The sequence below is a fragment of the Erinaceus europaeus genome, chromosome 12 (genome assembly GCF_950295315.1).
Source record: "Erinaceus europaeus chromosome 12, mEriEur2.1, whole genome shotgun sequence".
NCBI lineage: Eukaryota > Metazoa > Chordata > Mammalia > Eulipotyphla > Erinaceidae > Erinaceus > Erinaceus europaeus.
This window is the reverse complement of record NC_080173.1, coordinates 21,754,504-21,768,599: the sequence shown is the minus strand read 5'-3', so window position 1 is coordinate 21,768,599 and position 14,096 is coordinate 21,754,504.

Here is a 14,096-nt window from a genome sequence, read left to right as displayed (position 1 = left end):
ATAGGCCTAATGCAATCATATATCAAAGGCATATCTTTTCCAGCAAGGGGGGTTGCCTCACCAGCAGTGAAGCAGGTCTGCAGGTGTTTATCTTTCTCTCCCCCTCTGTTTTCTCCTCCTCTCTTGATTTCTTTCTGTTCTATCCAGCAACAACAACAGCAATGGCAACAATAATAACAACAGCAACAAGGGTAACAACAAGGGCAACAACATGGGGAAAAATGGCCTCCAGGAGCAGTTGCTTCGTAGTGCAAGCACCTAGGCGATAACCCTGGAGAAGCTAGATAAATAAATAAATAAATAAATGCTGTGAGGAGATCTGACTAATCCTGGAAGAAGGACATTTAATGTCAATGATATTGCCATCAGAAATTTAAATATGTTCCTCCCTTTCTCCCTTCTTTCCTTTCTTCCTTTTAACCAGAGGTCTACCCAATTCTGACTTCTGGTGGTGCTGAGGGTTAAACCTGGGACCTTAGAGCCTCAGGTGTGAAAGTCATTTGTATAACCACTATGTTATCTCCCTAGCCCCACATATGTTTTTTCATTCTAAACAAGGGGTGGGGTGGGGGTAGGGTAGGACTATGAGAGGGACATTACAAAGCTTTTGATAATAAAAAATCAAAAGAGACCTGAAATCTAAACCTCCATAGAAATTGAGTGTATTCCTTACTTTATTTGACAGGGTTAAACTTAAAGAGTGATTGAGGGAAGTGAAATAGGAAGTAGGTGAGAAGGGTATCTAGGTCTAAGTAGAAACTATTTGATTAAGTACCTTATGATGCCTTTTTTAGGTTTTTCTACTTGCTTGCTGCATTTGTTGAGTCACTGTAGACAATTGCACACTTTTACTTTAAAGTATGTTTTCCCCTAACTTATGGATACATGTGTACATGTGCCCTATCTCATGGGCCATGGTCTATATCTAGGTTCTGTAATTTTATTAGGTGTGCCACCTGAACTGAAACTAAGGAGTCCTATAAGCTAGGAAAGGTCTCACCAGAATATTCGAGCAGGAGGCTTGACATTCCAGGCCTGGCATCTCTGGACACAGTCCAAAATGAAATATGTGGAGATGGCACTGGCTATATTGATTTGGTTGAGATCAGCAGATGCAATATCAAATGGTATGGATCAAGAGAAGCATGAACTAAAATGAACAAAACTCCAGAGGTTTCAGGAATGGGAAAAATACAGGTTTAACAGAGAATGAGGAAGGCTCCTTGCTGTCTTAGAGTTAAAGAAACTCACCAATGTGTCCTGGAATCCCACATCCTCAGAGCTCTACCCCACTAGGGAAAGACAGAAATGGACCAGGGGTATGGATACACCTGTCAACGCCCCAAGTCCAGCAGAGAAGCAATTACAGAACTCAGACCTTCCACCTTCTACACCCCATAAGGATCTTTGGTTCATACTCCCAGATGGACAAAGTCTAAGGAAGCTTCAGTGGAGGAGATGAAACACAGGACTCTAGTAGTAGGAATTGTATGGAATTGCACCCCTCTTATTCCACCATCTTGTCAATCATTATTAAATCAGTAAAAAAAAAAGGAAAGAAAGAAAGAGAATATTCTCATTCTCAACAGAGTACTCACTGGATTGAGCAATAAGCTCAAATCAATTCCCTTTCATAGAGACATTAAAGATGTATGCAATATTTCTGAAATACTTTGGCATGCTATGTACTGCTCAGATTATTTTCATGGTAGCCTTATTTTACAGTGTACTTGTTCCTCAATTTCCCTCTCATTTATTGTCTTCAGAACTTGTCTTAGGTAGGTTTTTAGTAAATGTATCCTGAACAGTCAAAATAGGAACAGGGGCTGAGATGAGCGATGGATTTCACAGAAACTTTTTTTCTACTGATGTAACTTTCTTCAAGCAAAGCTTTATGTCAATAAAAAATAATTTACCATTAAGAAACAAGACTACTCATTTTAATTAATGTTTTTTAAAGTGATCATTAAAAAGGTCAAATGAACCAATGTTTACAAATTCATATTTTTAGTAGAGATGTTTGACTACTCCATAGATCTTGTCCTTTTTCTTATTGTTCCTCTTAAATGTCCTGATTTACTATGATTTAGTGAATGCTAGGGTGGACCATTAATTGATTACAAATAAATCTGAGTTAAATCCAAACATTAATAATAATGTTAGGGGGAAAACCATCATGGATGTACAAACTAAACAGAGAGCATCTAATGTAAACTTTTTATATGTTTTGAATCTTGCAATATCAAAAATTAAATCGGCATTCTTTGGGTTGAATTCAGTCCAAATGTTATTTTCTTTTTATAATTTTATTAAAAATTAGAACCAATGACCAACATCTGAAAATCAAGAGAATTTTCATTAGGTCAAGGTTATTTTTTATTTCAGTTAAGGCACAGGAAGTCACCTCTAGTCTCTGTAGACTGAAATGTGCAGTCACTATTACAGCTTCCTTTTTCAACACACATGAACTCTGGTGGTGGGAATTGTATAGACTTACACGCCTATTATCCCATAATCTTATCAATCATTATTAAATCACTAATTTAAAAAAAGAAAGAAAGAAAAAGGAACCCTTTCTGCCAAGATTAGGAGAAAAATGACAGAGTGTTCATTCTCATTATTCCTATTCAACTCAGTAACTGAATGGCATGTCCAGAACTCTGAGGGGAAAAAAGAGGAAGAGGGTAAGGAGAGAGAAGGAATTAAAAGTCAGCACAATTGGCAAGGAAGAAATAAAAATGTCTCTATTTGATGATGGCTGTTTTTATATACATAAAATTCTTGAGACTTCATCCTACTCAGTGAAGTGGCAGGATACAAAACCAGTATACAAAATCTAGTAGCTTTTACATACAATAACAGCAAATTATTTGAAAAACAAATGGATAAGGGTAGGGAAGATACCTTTATGGTTATGGAAAAGTTGCATGGGGCGGGGGGGAGGCTCTGAAGTCACAGGTCCAATTCCCCTGCACTACCAAGAGCCAAAGCAGGAAGAGGGGGGGAACCCATTTTAAATGGCATCAAAAACAGGAATAAAGTTTATCAAGGACATGAAAAACCTATACATCTAAAATGCAAGATTAAAAAAAATCAGTGGGACGATATCAAACTAAAATGTTTTTGCACACTAAAATAAATTATCAACAACAACAACAACAACAAAAGCAATATACAGAGTGGAGAAAATAGCAAATCATCCATGTAATTGTTTCTGAGCAAACATTACAGACTCCATCTCCTTCTCCACGTGTATACTTTTTGTAACATAAAACAAAGTTAAAAACCAAAAGCTTGTCACATAGACTTCCAGCAAGGGTGAATCTGATATGCACTGGGAAGAAGATATTGCTGAAAGATTCTCTCTCAAAGTTCTGCAGACTACCAGGCCTGAGTGACTCACTCTTCATGACAAAACCCCTTCCAGCTAGACAAACAACTGTATTAAAAACGAACAACAAACAAAAAAACCTTAACCCTTTCAAGGCCTGGGGGTGGCAGACCTGGAGAGCACACATTCTACCTATAGGAAGACCTAAGTTCAAGTCCCAGGTTCCCATCTGCAAGGGGGAAGCTACACAGGCAGTAGAACAGTGCTGCCAGTGCCTATCTATCTCTTTCTCTCTCTTTTCATTTTACTTTTAATTTAATAGAATAGCGTGAAATTGAAAGGGAACGGGGATATAGAGGGAGAGAGAGAGAAAGAAAGAGAAAGAGAGAGAGAGAGAGAGAGAGAGAGAACTATTTTGCTGCATGTGAAGCTTTCTCCTACAGGTGGGAACCAAGAGCTTGAACAAGGAGTCCTTACACATAGTAATATAAACATTTAGCCAAGTGTGTCACCACCTGGCCCCTCCCTCTCACACTCTATGAAAAGAAAATGAAACAAAAATAGGCCACTAGGAGCAATGGGATCATCCTACAGATTCCAAGATCCAGCAATAACTGCAGCAGGAAAATAAATAAAATAAAGTAATAAAATATACTTTCCAGCTGGATAAACCATCTTGGAAAAACAGCCTGATGACAACATACCGTGTAGCTAAATGGCCAGCCAAGTGACTTTACCTCTTCTCCTTACTACCCCTTACAAGCGCTGAATGCCAGTCTCAGAGTAAGATGGCTACTTTGAGACTTACCATTTTCTTGGATTTTGCTAGCACTAGATTAGATTATTTATTTATTTAGCCTCCAGGGTTATCGCTGGGGCTTGGTGCCTGGAAGAATTCCTAGAAACACAAGCCCTTCCAAAACTGAACCAGGAAGAACTAAAGAACCTAAATGCACCAATCACAGACAAAGAAATTGAAACAGTTACTGAGTTTTCCCAACAACAAAAGTCCTGGACCAGATGACTTTACAAACAAATTCTATAAAACCTTCAGGAAACAGTTAATACTTATACTTCTAAAGCTCTTCCACAAGATCGAAGACTTTCATGCCTGAGGCATGGGCTGGAGGGCGGGATTTTACAGATGTTTATTCAGTATGGATACTTTAAATATGCATTTCTAGGCTAGAAACTGAGGCAGGCTACTCCAATCTTTTTTTAAAAATTTTTTAAAAATTTATTTTATTTATTCCCTTTTGTTGCCCTTGTTGTTTTATTGTTGTAGTTATTATTGTTGTTGTTGTTGTTGGATAGGACAGAGAGAAATGGAAAGAGGAGGGGAAGACAGAGAGGAGGAGAGAAAGATAGACACCTACAGACCTGCTTCACCACCTGTGAAGCGTCTCCCCTGCAGGTGTGGAGCCGGGGTTCGAACCGGGATCCTTACGCTGGTCCTTGTGCTTTGCGCCACCTGCGCTTAACCCGCTGTGCTACAGCCCAACTCCCTACTCCAATCTTTTTATGGTGGTTTCTTACACATAAATCCTCTGTTTTGAAGTACATGTTGCTGGCTGAGTGGTGGCCCACCCAAGCTGAGCACATGTTACCATGCACAAGCACAAAGACCTCCCACCCCCACCAGCAGCCAGTGAGGGGGTGGCACTTTGAGGATGGTAAAGTAGTGCTGCAGGAATCTCTTTCTCCCTATCACTTCCTCCTCTCTCAATTTCTCTCTCTCCTGTCAAATGAAAGAAAGAAAGAAAGAAAGAAAGGCCACTAGGAACCATGGATTCATTGTTCAGGCACTAAGCCCCAGGGTTAACATTAGTGGGGAAAAAAAATAAATCAAATAAAATATAAATACAATACAAGGGCCAGACGGTGGCACACCTAGTTAAGCACACACACTACAGTGTGCAAGGACCTGGGTTCTAGCCCCTGGTCCTGACCTGCTGGGAGACCACAAGTCTTCACAAGTGGTAAAGCAGGGCTGCAGGTGTCTCTCTCTGTCTCTCTTCCTCTCTATCTGCCCCTCCTCTCAATTTCTCTGTCTCTATCTAATAATAAATAAATAAAAATAAATTTAAAAAATTTTACATAATAAAAAATAAATACAAACAATAAGTTCATGACTGAAGAAAGGCTATAGTGCTCTGCACTATGGAAAAAAAAAAGAAAAAAAAAGAATATGCCAATAGCAACAAAATTGCACAAAACCCTTGTGGTAAAAAACAAACAACAAAAGCATATGCATAACTTTAGAAAGCAGTTTTTTCTAAGACTGATGAAGGTGAGTGACCTTTTGAGAAATGTGCTCCATGGAGTCCTCAGCGGACTGTGAATAGACAAGTGTCAGACAAAGGTATCTGGCATGCCAGGCATTTTCCTCATGATATTGGTAAGTTTACGTGTTTGTTGAAGCTTTCTTTCTTTCTTTTTTTTCTTTTCTTTCTTTTTTGTTTCTCTTTTTTGCCTCCAAGGTAATCGCTGGGACTCAGTGCCTACACTACGAATCCACTGGTGCTGGAGGCCATTTGTCTCATTTTTGTTGCCCTTGTTGTTATTGTTGTCATTGCTGTTGTTGGATAGGACAGAGAGAAATGGAGAGAGGAAGGGAAGACAGAGAGGGGGAGAGAAAGACACCTGCAGACCTGCTTTACCAGCCTGTGAAGTGACTCCCCTGCAAGTGGGGAGCCGGGCCTTGAACCGGGATCCTTCCACCTGTCCTTGCGCTTGGCTACACGTGCACTCAACCTGCTGCACTACCGCGCACGGCTTCTGTTTAATCTTTCTGTGTACCACATCTTGTTCATTGCCTTATGCATCCTCAAAATAATAAATTATTATTCTAGTGAAGTAGGTACGTCATAATATCAAGTCCTACAGAAGAGCAAGTGTGGCTGTGGAAATACCTCGAGTGGTTGACTCTGGCCTTGCGTGCCCCTAGCACTGCGTGTACCACAGCGGTGCTCTGTTTCTCTCACTCTGTCTCATGGGAACCTCTCCCCCCTTCCCACCTCATGTGTATAAGTAAAATAAATTTTTTGAAAAAAAAAATTAAAGTGCACCAAGTAAGGCAGTGCTGTTCTGTTATGAGAACACCCCTCTGAGCAACTGTAAAAAGTTGTACACGTATTTATGTTTTTCCACAAAATCAACACACTTTTTTTTTTCCATTCGGGATCATGTCACATAAATGAAAGCGAATTCAAAACTTACATAAAAAAGTGACAGGAGCTAGAAGAGACAAGAATTCTAGGCACAAGCGGTCCTCCCCACAGAGCCAGGCGTCTCAGAGGTGGTGATGTCAGCTTGGCTGTGCATGGCAGAGGGGTGGGGGAGCCGGGGCAGCCCAGGACTCAGCCACACACAGTGCAGTTAGACTGCAAGGTGACCTGAAATAGACTTCCTAGTTCCTTTCCACCCGAAGACCCCTAATTTCATCTGCTCTATTCCTTTCTTTGGGTTCCTGTATATTTAACGATTTGTCCTGCTATATATCTTTTTTTTTCATGTCTCAAAGATGGACTTTTTATTTATTTTTTTTCTTTAGTTATAAAATGGAAATATTGACAAGATCATAGGATAAGAGGGTTACAGTTTCACACATTTCCCACCAGAACTCCATATCCAATCTCCTCCCTTCATAGCTTTCCTATTCTTTATTCCTCTGGGAGTATGGACCCAGGATTATTATGGTGTGCAGAAGGTGGAAGGTCTGTAATTGCTTCTCCGAGGAACATGGGCATTGGCATCCATACTCCCAGCCTGTCTCTGTCTTTCCCTAGTGGTGTAGGACTCTGGGGAAGCAGGACTCAAGGTCACATTGGAGGGGTCATCTGCCCAAGGAAGTCCAGTCGGCATCATGTTAGCATCTGGAATCTGGTGGCTGAAAAGAGTTACATTATAAAGCAAAACAAATTGTTGACTAATTATGAACCTAAAGGTGGGAATATTGCAGATGAAGATTTGGGTTCTCCATTTTGGAAAAAGCTAGTAGGTCTATTTTAGGTATATTCCAAGGGGCCCATGACTTTACTAGTTTTTGCCTGAGCTGACATCTAGTATGCAAGTGAACCCAGGTTATTGTCTGGGGAGATGGTGTTATAGTTGGAAAAAGAACTAGAAAGCTGAATCAGGGAAGAAAGTAGCTCTCAAATATGGTGAAAGTATGTACATATTCTTAACTGTAAAACCCATCGATTCGATTTGGGGCCCATATTCCACACAGGAGCCTATGTAACCTCTGCATCCCTGTAGATCTGAGTTCGTATTCTGTGGTCATGGATAGGAACATTCCAGGCTGCTTTTTATCTTACCATCTTCCAGCCACCAAGTTGCAGATGCTACTATGATTCCATCCTCACTTCCCTGGGCAGATGACCTCACCAATGCGACCTGGAACCCTACCTCTCCAGAGCCCTAACTCACTAAGGAAAGATAGAAACAGGCTCGGGGTATGGATTTATCTACCAACATCCATGTCCACTGGAGAAAGCAATTACAGAAGCCAGAACTCCCACTTTCTGCACCCCAAAAAGAATTTTGGTCCATAGGCCCAGAGGGAGAAATAGGAAGCTTCTAATGCAGGGGATGCAACACAGAACTCTGGTGGTGGGAACTGTGTAGAATTGTACCTGTGTTATCTTACAATCTTGTTACTTATTATTAAATCTCTAATAAAAATAAATAAATACCTTTACAAAAAAATAGGATTCAAGGTAAGGGACTGGGCAGTGCACCACTGATAAAGTACTCATTACAATGTGCAAAGACCTAGGTTCAAGCCCCTGGTCCACACCTACAGAGTGAAGCTTTATGAGTGGTGAACCAGTATTACAGGCCTCTCTTTCTCTTTCAATTTCTTTGTGTCTCTAATTAAATTGATTTTAAAAAGAATGCAAGGTAAAATTGCTCAGTTGTCAGCCTCTCATTCTGGAATCTCCTGCATTGCTGAGGATTGTGCTCAAAACCTCATGCTTGAGGGTTCATATCTTTAGGAAATTTGAGGTTACCTTTAGATCCTGTATAATATTTTAAATATATTTTCAAATTTTCAGTAGTATACTGTATAGTATACTGTGATAAAATAGAGAAAAATCATTTTACTATGGGTACACAATAATATACATATATATTATACATGTATATATATGTACTATATATATATATATACATAAAATGTTAGGGACTCAGTGGTGGCACACCCAGTTGTGTGCATATGTTATCATGTGGAAAGACTTGGGTTCAAGTCACGAGTGCTAAAGCAGTGCTACAAGTCTCAGTCTCTCTCTCTTTCCCCGCTTTCTTTTTAATTTCTCTTTGTTACTATCAGAGAGAGAGAGAGAAAGAAAGAAAGAAAGAAAGAAAGAAAGAAAGAAAGAAAGAAAGGGGAAGAAAGAAAGGAAGAGGGGGTCAGGCACGTAGTGTGAAGCACAAAGATGGGCATAAGGATCCCAGTTCGCCTCACTTGAAGGGGGGGGGTCGACTCACAAGCAGTGAAGCAGGTCTTCAGGTGTCTATCTTTCTCTCCCCTTCTATGTCTTCTCCTCCTCTCTCCACTTCTCTCCATCCTATCCAACAACTACAGAATCAATGGCAACAGTAACAGTAATGACAACAATAGGGCAACAAGGATAACAAAAATGGGAAGAAAAAAAAAATGACCTCCAGGAGCAGTGGATTCAGAGTGCAGGCACCAAGCCCCAGCAATAACCCTGGAGGCAGAAAAAAAAAAAAAAAAGAAGAAGAAGAAGTAAGGGAGAAAGAAGTAGTACAATGTATAGTGTCAATATGGGAATGAGACTGAAACTGAGAGAAGTGATACAAAATGAGCTGTCTGAAGCTAAGCCACTGTGTAGCTGTTTTTTTTTAAATTTATTTAATTTACTTGATAGGCCAGAGAGAAACTGATAGTAAGAGAGAGAAAAAAAGAGAGACGCCTGCAGTATTGCTTAACAGCTTGTGAAGCTTTCCCCCTGCAGGTGGGGACTGGAGATTTGAACCCAGGTTTGTGCTTGGTAATATGTGTGCTCCACCATGTATGCCACAGCCCAGCCCAGTAACTATTTTCTTTTTTAAATTCTTTCTTTCTTTCTTTCTTTCTTTCTTTCTTTCTTTCTTTCTTTCTTTCTTTCTTTCTTTTATTGCCACCAGGTTTATCACTGGGGCTTGGTGCTGGCACTACAACTCTACCACCCCTGGCTGCCATTTTTCCCTTTTTTTTTTTTCTATTTTATTCAGTAGAACAGAGAAATTGAGAGGAGGGGGAGACAGAGAGATAAAGAAAACTGTAGACACATGATGCTTAACCATTAATGAAGCATCCCCAGTGCAGGTGGGGAGCAAGGGCTCAGATCTGGGTCCTTGCACTTGTCCTTGCACAGAACACTATGTGTACTTAACTGGGTGTGCCACTGCCCCAAACCCCAGTGTAGCTGTTTTCTGTAAGCAAATTTCTCACCCACTGCTACAAATACTGGCTTGTCAGGAGAGCTGGTCTTCACTCTGACTGGTACCCTGCTCTCCCTTTCAGTAATTTTTTTAAAAAAAGGAATAATAATAAAATGAAGAAAATAAGAGAGGAGAAGAGATGCCATACAGTATGGAAATATTCTTTCTCTCTCTCTCTCTCTCTTCTTCCTTCTCTGTCATCACTGAGGCTTCACCACTCTAGTATGACTTTTTTCAGATATATAGAGAGATATCACAGCATCAAAGTTCTCTAAATCAGTGGTTACTGGACTTAAATATGGGCCACACAGATGGCAAAGCAGGTCTTTATCCAGCCATATGGGCATGCTTTTCAAGCTAAATTGTTATGCAAATGCTACAAGTGATAATCAGCATAATTAATGTGAGTGTGAATGATGTTGTGTGAAAGAGAAAAAGGCAAAGAAAAAACTTGGAATTCAGCAGACCAGCAAATTGACATCTTCATGTTATCTATTAATAACTAGAATATATAAAGTAAATGTTATATTTCAAGTTGTTCACTTGACATCAATACAATGGTCATGCCAATAGGAAGGAATAAAACATGGAGTATGATATCAGAAAGAAGACAGGGTTTAGAGATACTTGAAGATATATTCTGTTTTCTAGTTCCCTTTCCAATGTAAAGACAAAACTGATAGTTTTATTCAAAATAAAGTGTTAGCATTTCTACCTTCCAATGAGTGTGCTAGTCCCTCTGCTTTCTTCCAGTCAACAGTGTGTTTACGTGTAACACTCCACCAATTCATTCACACTCTTAAGGGAAAAAAATGAACCTGATCAGAGGATTTTAAGCATTGCCAATCCACTTTAAAGTGATAAAATACCAGTCACAAAGCCAAATTCCGTTTCTCAGCTACATGTCATGGTGATCGGTGGGATTCATGTCAGAGTCTTATAAGAAATACAATACATTTCCTTTCTATCACCGAGTGCTGGTTCACTGGGAAACATTTATAACTTAAGCTGTTGTTCATATGCAGATCATAGAAGAAGAATGCAGCTCCAAGGGGAAAATGTGCCTAAAATCTACTAGCATAAATTTAATTTAATATTTCTAACTTGGGTGTATAGATCATTGTTCATAGGCCTCAGTAAGAAAAATAAGCCTTAGTGCCTGAATTATAGGAAGAAAAACATTGGTTTCTAACATTTCAAATGCAAATGCAACAAAGACATTTCCATAGATTCTGTTCTAATATGAAAAGAGATGTATTTTCAGAACCCTGAAAAAGGCAGTGCCTGAAGTGGTGACCTGGCTGTCAATCATGCACTTCATATGGTGGTGAAAATGAGAAAATCTCAAAAAAGGAGTTTTCAGGAACTTCAGGAAGTGTGTGTGTGTGTGTGTGTGTGTGTGTGTGTGTGTGTGTGTGTGACCAGGGTTACACTGGGGCATGGTACCTATACAATGAATTCACTGCTCCCAGTATGTATATATGTGTGTGTATGTGTGTGTGTGTGTGTGTGTGTCACACACACACACACATATACATAGGACAGGGAAGGAAGAGATAGAGTGGGGGAGAAAGAGACACTTGCAGCACTGCTTCACAGTCATGAAGCTTTTGCCCTGCTGGTGGGGATCAGGGGCTTCTTTATATTTATGAAAGAAAGAAAGAAAGAAAGAAAGAAAGAAAGAAAGAAAGAAAGAAAGAAAGAAAGAAAGAAAGAAAGAAAGAGAGAGGGAGAGTGTGAAGGGAGGGAGAGAGGAAGGAAGGAAAGAAGGAAAGAAGGAAAGAAGGACAAAGGTCATTCTATTGTCTTAGTATTCTTTGGGGGATGACCTAAATCATCATTCATTCACACACAGTACAATCTCTGAACAATTACTTTAACTCAGGTTTTGTGTATAGGTTGAATACATAAATAAAAATATGACATAATTTTTTTGTTCTCAAAATGCGCACGAACTTAAGAATTATTTTTAAAAGTGTCAGTTTTACGTGTCTACACGCATGTCCAGTGGAGAACTAATTATAGAAGCCAGACCTCCAACCTTCTGGGCCCCATAGAAATCTTTGCTCCATACTTCCAGACGGATAAAGAATAGGAAAGCTTCCAGTGTAGGAGATGGGATATGGCATGCTGGTGGCGCGAGTTGCGTGAATTATGCCCCTCTTATCCCATAATCTTGTCAATCAGTAGAAATCACTAATAATAAGAAGAAGCTAAAAAATAAGAAAAGGGGCCAGGTGCTGGCGCACCTGGTTGAACTCACATGTTATAGTGTCCAAGGACCCTGGTTTAAGCCCCTGGATCCCACCATCAGGGGGAAAGCTTCACAAGTGGTGAAGCAGGACTGTAGGTATCTCTCTATCTCTCTCCCCTCTCCATTTCTGACTATCTTTATCCAATAAATAAATAAATATAATAAAAAAATAATAAAACTCAAAGCAGAACTTGGACTGGATTCTGTATATGGCACCAAAGTAAAAGACTCTGGGGTAGGGGGGAAGGTTCAGGTCCTAGAAAATAATGGCAGAAGAGAATCTAGAGGGAGTTGAATTGTTATGTGGAAAACAGAAATGTTACACATGTACAAACTAATGTATTTTACTATTGACGATAAACAATCCCATCCAAAAAAGAAAATAAAAAAGAGGCATTAGTCCTCTTTTCTTTTTCTGGACAATAGGTATTGCTTCTTGATTATACACTTTTCATGAAAAGAAAATTAGGAAATATGGAAAGAGGTGAAGAGAAAAGGAAAAATACAAATATAATCAAAAGCAGTATTGTCATAATTTCTACAGTGAAGTCAAATCATGATTGAGAATTGAGGTATAGAGGAGCCAGCTGGGCCAGACATAAACATTGCAATAACAAATATTTGTTTTATCTCCAGCAGTTCAAATCCTTTTCCTTTGAATAATTTCCCAAAAACAAAAAAAACTATATGCATTCCTTCTCAAGCACTAGTTTATCAGCCATAGAATATAGCTCAAGGAAAGTATTATTTAATTATAGCTTAGTAAAGGCTGGGTCTATATTCGTTGGCCCCAGAAGTGCTTAGTGCATGGCTATATAATTGGTATCATGGCACAAACAGTTCCATCTATAAGACTAAGTCCAGCTTCCTCTGAGAGCAGTGATAATTTAATTAGCATGGCATAATAGACCAAATTCTAAGGTGACAAAAAGCAGATGAGAAAATATCCAATATCCTCAGTGTTCAGGGAAATACAAACTACAACCCAAATGATACAGCACTATGTAGCTCTTAGAATAGTTAAAATAAGGGGAGTCAGGCACTAGCACAGTGGGTCAAGTGCATATGGCACAAGGTGCAAGGACTGGCATAAGGATCCCGGTTTGAGCCCTCGGCTCCCTACCTGAAGGGGGATCGCCTCAAAAGCAGTGAAGCAGGTCTGCAGGTATCTGTCTTTCGCCCTCTCTGTCTTCCCCTCCTCTCTCCATTTCTCTCAGTCTTATCCAATAACAACAATAACAATCACAACAACAATAAAACAAGAGCAACAAAAGGGGGGGAAATAGGTTCCAGAAGTAGTGAATTGGAGCCCCAGCAATAACCCTAGAGGCAAAAAAAAAAAGTTAAAATACTGACAATGCCAAGTGTTATTGGGGTCTCAGGGTAATCCTCATGTGTTTCTAGTGGGAATGCAAAATAGTATAACTCCTTTGGAACGCAGCCTGGAAGTTTCTGATAAAGTGAAACTGATTTTTCTATTCCTTTCAACCCACATATTCTTCAGTTGATGAATGGCTAAAAAATTGTGACACATTCATGCAAATGGTAATTCAGCAGTACAAACTACTAGTAACATGTAGATAGATGCAAATACATGGGTGATTATTAAATGAATTATACCAAGTGAAATAAGGCAAATTCAAAATGTGTGTATGATTCCATTTATACAACATTCTTATAAAGGTAAGCAATAGAAAACAGTACTGAATTTCTTTGGAAATGGGGAAAAGGTTGATGACAAAAGGAAATCTTGGAAGTTATAGTTGTTCTGTGGCAGCTACAATACTGTATCTGCCAAAACCCATTAGAATTATTTTATATAAATTACATTTCAATAAAACAAAATTTAAATAAACAAACAGAACATTAAAATTCCTGAGTTTTAACTATTTTAAATTTATCTAAAATTTGAGTTTTAAGCAAGTTAATTATACAGAGACAGATATAGTATAGAAATTTACTTTTTTGAGAGTCAGGCGGTAGGTAGTGCAGCAGGTTAAGCGCACCTGTCGCAAAGCGCAAGGACAGGCGTAAGGATCCCAGTTCAAGGCCCTGGCT